Here is a 7,587-nt window from a genome sequence, read left to right as displayed (position 1 = left end):
TCAAATTTGAAAAAAAAAGAAGGCCGTTAGCGTCTCTGTAGACCTTAAAGCCGACAATTTTTACCGCAGTGTTTTATTGTTTGCATTAGTAATGACATACTATGAGTCTTTCTCGTAATTTACATGTCTACGTCGCTGGCGGATCTAAGATTGCCCATAGGGAAGGGGTGGAGGGGGCAAAACAAAAATTCGAACATTTTGAATCGGATAATATGAAAAAGGAGCTTATGACATACATGCATTGCATAAGGATGAAAATATGGTTTTATTTTGTCTCGTTGTGCCCGTTATACTGGTTTTTGGAGAGGGGAGTCATGAGCCAGGTCCTTCCTAAATTCTGCCTTACTACAGTTAAGATAAAAAAAATCCTAATATTTACTACCTGTGAACGTTCTTATAAAAAATTACATGTAATTCTAAATTTTTTATCTTAACCCCTTCTTGATACTTAAAGGAGACATTAAATTAATTCTTTTTTTTTTTCAAATTTATATTTGCAATTTTTTATTTCGTGGAATTCGTAAATACATACACACACACACACACACACACACGCACGCACACACACATGTGCACTTACATACATACAAACACACAGAAGTGCGCTGTGCGTCAGATGAAAAAAATTAAACCACTATGCTCAGACATAAGGACAAACATACACATACATGTACGCTCACGTTTTGTTCTTAAAAATGCAAATAGTAACATCTCAGTAGTTTCTCGATGTAGCCTCTGTCAATTTATTTTCCTTGTTTAAGATGTTTAAAATCGATCTTAAATGTAACAGTAAATAATAACTAAAGAAAAAAATGCAGTCTATGCAGTCATGTAGTCGCAATCTGCTATCTTGTTTTAGTTTACATATGAAGTGTTATAATCACATTCTCTTCTCTCGTGTTTTATTATCAATTCATCATCAATTTAACGAGAAGCAAACGCTAATGCTTAAAGGGATTATAACTCTTCGTTTCGGCCAAAAAATGAATTTTCCTGGAGTAAACAACAATTTTCCCATACTTACCAATGGTTAATGAATTCATTTTTACATTCAAAGTTAGTCCCTGTTTTTTTTTTTCGAAAAAGTTTGTTTTTTTGTTAAAATCTCTTAAGAGATTTTAAGAGAGTATAGCCATCAATGGAGGTCACATGGTCTAAAGACAAGCTCAGATATCAGAATAATGCTATAACTGCCGTTTTTGTGGTAAAACAGAATATATTATATTTATATGAGTTATTCACAATGTTTTTATTGTGAAATATATTATCCCTTTAACTGTTTATGCTTAAAATACTTGCAAACCTCCGTCGTGTGTCATTTCGCCCAAGTTCCTTTCATCTAGTTAGATATCATCAAATAAGTTGTGTTATTTTTTAATGTTGCACGTTAAATTGTTTTCGGATACCAACATGTAATTTAGGAATCAAACCCCGATGTATAAAGATTACACCTTCTCGTGTCGCGAACGCCTAACGTCTGTCAAATCAACCTACACGCGCGACAAAATGCTTACCTCGGCCCATTGGTGATCGTGCATTTCCGCAACCACCTCGCAACGAACTCGGACCGGACTCGGAATACTTCGTGCACCATCGTAAATATCCGGTACCCTGGCAAGATGACAGTGAAATACAGCCCAGTGCATGTATAATTACATTCACGCAAATCGAAAGATAATTTGCATATCAGAAAGTTAGATCTTTTAGCTGGAGACAGAAACAATGCATTATTCTCTTGGCATTTGTTTGTTACCTCTTCTTACAGAAAAAGGAAATCTTTGTCGACTGCGAAGAGGGCAGACTGTGATGGGAGAGGCATCTAAGATGAGAGGGCCTTATCTCTCCAGATTAGATCGCAAAACTCTTGTCGGCTGTACTTTTGGCCCTTATTGATAGGTTTTATACCTGACTAAAATGCTTGCTAGAACCATGATTGTGAACGCGCGTGGCTCCTGGTGACGATTGATGATGAAAACGTTACCATGGCAATCGCAGGGCATGCATTTTGCAAGGTGGATAGTAAGCGTTTCATTGTATACGTGGGTGTAATTAAACCTGCAAAATGACAAGCTCATTAAATGGCAAATTATATTTAGGTCGTCTTGTCATAAACTAAGCAGAGGCATAGGCAAAGGGAAAATACACAAATGAAGAAGTAAAAAATATTAACACCTTTTTTCGTGTTGCTCGATTTCTCTCTCTCGCGCGCGCATACACACACACACACACACGTTCTCTCTCTCTCTCTCTCTCTCTCTACTTCTCTCTCTCTCTCTCTGCAGATGATCCTTATCACACTTTATATAATCACCGATTGTCCTTTATATTTTACTCTCGTGTCATTTCTGTCGTTTATCGCGCCATCGAATCAGCTGCGGTCATAAAACATATCGGTAGCATAAACTGTGGGCCTGACAGGGGACTCCGTGACGAAGCAGTTGCAAACTTTACCGGTAAATGGAAGTTGGACATGAGATCGGTAAATAAGGAAATAGGTGTAAGGTTTGGACGAAAAAAAAACTTTGCCTTTTGTTCTGATACTGCGCTTTGCATGCACATCTGGATGTTTATTTTTTGTGACTTTCTTGAGTCAGCGTAGGCTTTATTTAACTCTGTCGGTTTTCTTGGGCGGGAACACTTCCATTATTATCATTATTTTTGTCTTTAGACTGGCACTTGGCAATCCTTTTTGCATTAAGTTTTACTGCATTATTTCTTTTTTATTTTCCCATCGCACCCCCCCACCCCACCCCACTCCTGCGCCTGTCCTTCTACTTCTTCTTCTCTCTCTCTCTCTCTTTCATTAATTATATGTATTTTATCCTTTATTATTTATATTTCCTTAATGGTAGTTGTTACATCAGATGAATGCCTTCAAGGTCATTTACAGGTGACCCACATTGTTTAGTTCTTTGAATTACGGAATATCGCTCTTGCGTAATGCCTATTACAGCAGAAAACAGTTCCTTGCAGTTCGTTTTAGTTAACGAGTCATTAACTACAAGGTGCTGGTCAGAGCATGATATAAACTATCTGAAGTATCACATTTTTGAAAACAAAAAATAAATTCATAAATATATAGATATTATTAAATAAAGACAAGCACGACAAATTAATGCCAATGCGTGAGAATGCAAATAAAATGTACAGAGCACGCTGAAATAAATTAAGTGGTTAATGCTAGGGAAATCGTTGAGGTCAATTTTCTTCTAGGTTTTGTAAGAAACATTGTAAACTTAAAGATTTGCTATTTGATCGTCTTGTAATCTAACTATCAGTCTACCCTAAAGAATAAACCTACTCGAAAGGCTTCCTTACTATATTTCATTAATGGCCTGTATTAGTTAGAGGACAGTCTGGAAGCTAATCTTATAACGTATCCATTCGATTAAGTATAAGACACGGCTTACTCCTGGTAACCCCGCATGCTAGTTCACGCCACAATTCCGAGGACTCTGCGAATCCATTCGAATGCCATGGCTACATAAATCTCTCTTAACCACTTGACAAGACACCTTAAAAAGTCAAAATACACCCTGAACGCTTGGGTCAAACCACACACAAAGACGGAATTTTCCAAGACCCTCTCAGAAACGCTTAGACTACAGATGTTACGTATGGAAATCAGCTTTTCTTTCTGAACATTAATCAGGCGTTTACAATATTCAGGGTATCCTTAGGGTCCTGTTATGCACCGCGTTGTCATGGGAACGCCGATGATCTATTTCGTTACCATGGAGACGGCTTGAGGCAGCTGCAAGTTCAAATGAGTGTCTTTAAAAGAGTGTGCCGTTCTTGATAACCTCTCGACTTATTTTGTCGCTGCAGCTGCCTTGGAAAATCGCGCCTGATATATTGTGTGTTCCTGCTAAAAAAAGTTTACTTCTCTGTCTATATTTTTGGTATTTTTAGTATGGGAAATCCACCGTTTTATTGATAATGTATATCTTGACGCAAACCTGCCTAGCGTTTGCCACTTGACTTCATTAATAACATGTCTACCATAGTAACATTTTGCGTCTGGCCTGTGTATGAAATACATGATAAAACAGTTAAGAAACAGCTCCGATAAACCATCAGATTAAACCAAAATATATTTGAAAATAAAAAAGAGTTTCTCTTCCATGTATTTTCATAAATGTGTAAGTTGCATGTTTTTCTCAAAATTGTTATTATTATTATTATTTTAATTTTGAAAAAAAAACCTTTTGATGGAGGATCATCATATGCTTTTAAAAGAGGACAAAGAATTTAGAGTTGATGACAATACAGTTTGTTGTTGTCACAATTTTCTATCCAAAATTTGGGACAATGGGTCCCATAGAGCCATCACAAAATGAACATCTTAATTCAAATAAACCCTTATCTGGTATGTCAACAACAAAAAAACAATCCTTAAATATTTGTATTTTCGTATATCTGTCATAGACAAGCACCAAAGCGTATCAAAATGTATGGACGATTAACTGCTACACAGTGTAGCGGTTGTACAAAAAGTATTTACAGTGGTCAAAAAGTCCACGAACAGCCCAAAATGTGTTTACTGCCAGGGTTTATGTATGTTTCGGATGTCAGATTATTTCCCCTAAATAAATACCCCTTTATTCATCTTACTATTAAGATGCTACTCGCCCATATATATATATATATATATATATATATATATATATATATATATATATTTTTTTTTTGTTTTGTTTTGTCACAGGGTAAACTCTACTGTTTTTTTTCTTCCTTTCATATGACACATTCTAGTGCAAGTGATACTTTTCCCATCGGAGCTCTTGAAAAAATACACATTAAGTCCATGTATAAACACGCTATTAACCCCTGTGCAATATTTAAAGAAAACTGCTTGATTATACAATGCCTACAAGAAAGCGAGTGCAGCGCCATCTATTAACACAATATGAGACTATAGCTTGAGATAAAAACGTAGTCAGTACATTTCGTATTGTATATACTACAAACTAATAAACTAATCAATTTCTTTATAAAGATCACAGCTTGCAGAATAAAAAAATTAATTTACTTTTCTATGCTGGGTGGTTTTATTGATAACAAAAATATCACAAATTACATTTAACGATATCATATTTCTAGTCCAGCACTGTAAAAATCATGACGATAATGTTAATAATAATAATAATGTTAATACGTCGTGAATGCTACATTTCGTTTTAAAATAATATGCTCGAATAGCAATCGTTTAGCACATATTAACGAAATCCGTGGAATCATGCACGTTGTTTTGAATGCCTCAATAGCATGCTGATTACCATCCTTTCCTCATACATTACAATCCTACTCCTGACCTAATTATAGAATTGAACCTAGCGTGTGCTGCCCCCTATCGAACTATTTTCGTTTCAATTATTTAGGTCACCTGGTCGTTTTGGCCTTTGTTCCAGGTTTGTGTTTCAATATAGAGCGGGTTACTGGCATTCGTAATATAACGCATTTTGACCACTGTATCACTTTTCTTGTCTGTACTTTATTTTGCTTATCACATCACAAATAACATTTTCACTCATATAGTCACTAGACATTTGGTAACACTAGGTACATGTATTCGTTGTGTAATGAATAAGAATAATATAGGAAATAAGCAAGTATCAGGGCATAATTAAGTTTGAAAGGTAATCATTATATTGAAGGATTATTTTGAACATTAAAATGTTGCTATTAATGATGATTATAATTCTAATTTCTACATGTCATATAGTATTTCGATAATTATGATAATTTTAATGGGTTCTATGGGAGTGAGAAAAATCCAAAATAAGAAAAAAATACAAATATATATTTACACTTCTGTACACCAGTAGGCCTATAATTAGTAAGCGACTAAGAAAATGTGGCATTTAAAAGGTTTTACCGAATAAACTGTTAGAAAAATGACTTCTACGTGTTGTGTATAAAAAAAACTGATACTGGTTTCAGCTTTAATAAAAATCATTAGGCATTTGTGTGAAATGTTTCACACACGGAATGAATTGCATGAAAGGACCTGCGCGGTTCTTAATGTATATAGGCCTGTATAAGCACTATTTTAATCTTAAGAGTATTTTGTGTTAAGAATATGTCATCAGTAAAGGTTTTATTAGTAGATCGTCAAAGAACCTAGGCGAATAATAGATTTCTTTAGATGTTCTTTAGATCCCGTTTAGCTTCTATCATATCTGTAGCAAAATTATGGAGTAAGGCATTGCATGGCTTTCAAAGCAAGAGTAGTTCCAAGGATATTTGAGGCATTAAGTGTTTTATAGTGATTAGATTTATAATTTTTCAATTTTTAACGTCCATTTTTTTGCCTTTTGTCTAACAAATTTCTTTCCACTGTTTTTATCAATATTGCGGTGCCCCAGTAACTGAAATAATGCAATCCAGCTATAGTCACTATATATTCTCGAAGGTTAAGTGTAACCACGCCTTGTGTATTATCAAGTGCTGGTTGATGCACAGTTAACCCAGTCTAAAGTCAAACTCACGGATGGCGCGTACCGGTAATGCAAAGAAAGCCGACAGAGGCACGAAGTTATGGCCGCTAATGATTTATCACCCAACTTTGTAGTCAAAGAACCCGAAAAAAGCTGTTTCTCTTTTCCATAGGTGGAAAAACAATATTTTATCTGTATCAAAAATGTACTCTAGCAGATTTTGATAGGTACATGGCACATTTTCATCACTTTCCTTTATTATCTAATGCAGTCTCGATTTACATTATCTTCCAAAATGGGTTCTTTTGATACGGGGTCGCAATTGTCATGGGGCCGTAGAACATTGAATGATGGATACGGCCTTTCGAGGCAGCGGTGGATTTAATCAAGAAGAGTTGAAATAAAATCCCCTAATGGCACCATGGAGAAAAGCTCGGGTAGTTAATGTAAGAATAGTCGAGAAATAACCGTTTGTCTAATTCGTGCCGGGAGGCTGGAAAACATTGGGTGGCTAGGTCGTTCGCTTTGTGTACGAAGCTGTTTCAGCTCCTCATATTTAGTGTGTTTACTAAGATTGGTTCGTTTTTTTCGAGAGTGATATACGCCGTGATAAACCCTATCCGACATTCAGGGTTCGGTAAACGCTTGTTGGTATTATTCGGCTTATGTCTCCGTACAGAAGGAAGGCATGTTAGTCAGTAAACAAAAGATACGCTTAGAATATCTCAAGAAAAAAATTGCATTTCAGTTAAGAAAATTGGACTCTAAGAAGAGATATATTTTAGAGTGTGTCAAAATTTAGGGGATTGTCTAAACTGAGCATATATGCATGTATAGAAGAACGTAACTGTGAATAGCTTTATTTATTATTATTATCGAGGATACTGGTTTTTATATGGGATATTGTTTTATATCTGAAAACGGTTATTGAGTGCAAATGACGTGCACTCAGCTCTTTTATTCTTTATTTGATAGCCTGTTTGCCAGTAACCACTTCTCCCTCTCACAATTTATTTTTTCTATATTTATATCCCTTCGCTCTTTCCGCCTTTTATAAACTGTTTTAAGGCCTGTGGTTTGTGTATTCATTAACAAAGAAAGCTGTTTTAGAAATCTACAGAAAAGGCTGCACAATGAACCAAGCCTT

This window comes from Lingula anatina, chromosome 7, assembly GCF_051362555.1.
Source record: "Lingula anatina isolate TDL-2025a chromosome 7, LinAna3.0, whole genome shotgun sequence".
Lineage (NCBI taxonomy): Eukaryota > Metazoa > Brachiopoda > Lingulata > Lingulida > Lingulidae > Lingula > Lingula anatina.
The sequence above is the reverse complement of the archived record's forward strand: the minus strand, read 5'-3'. Positions refer to the sequence as shown.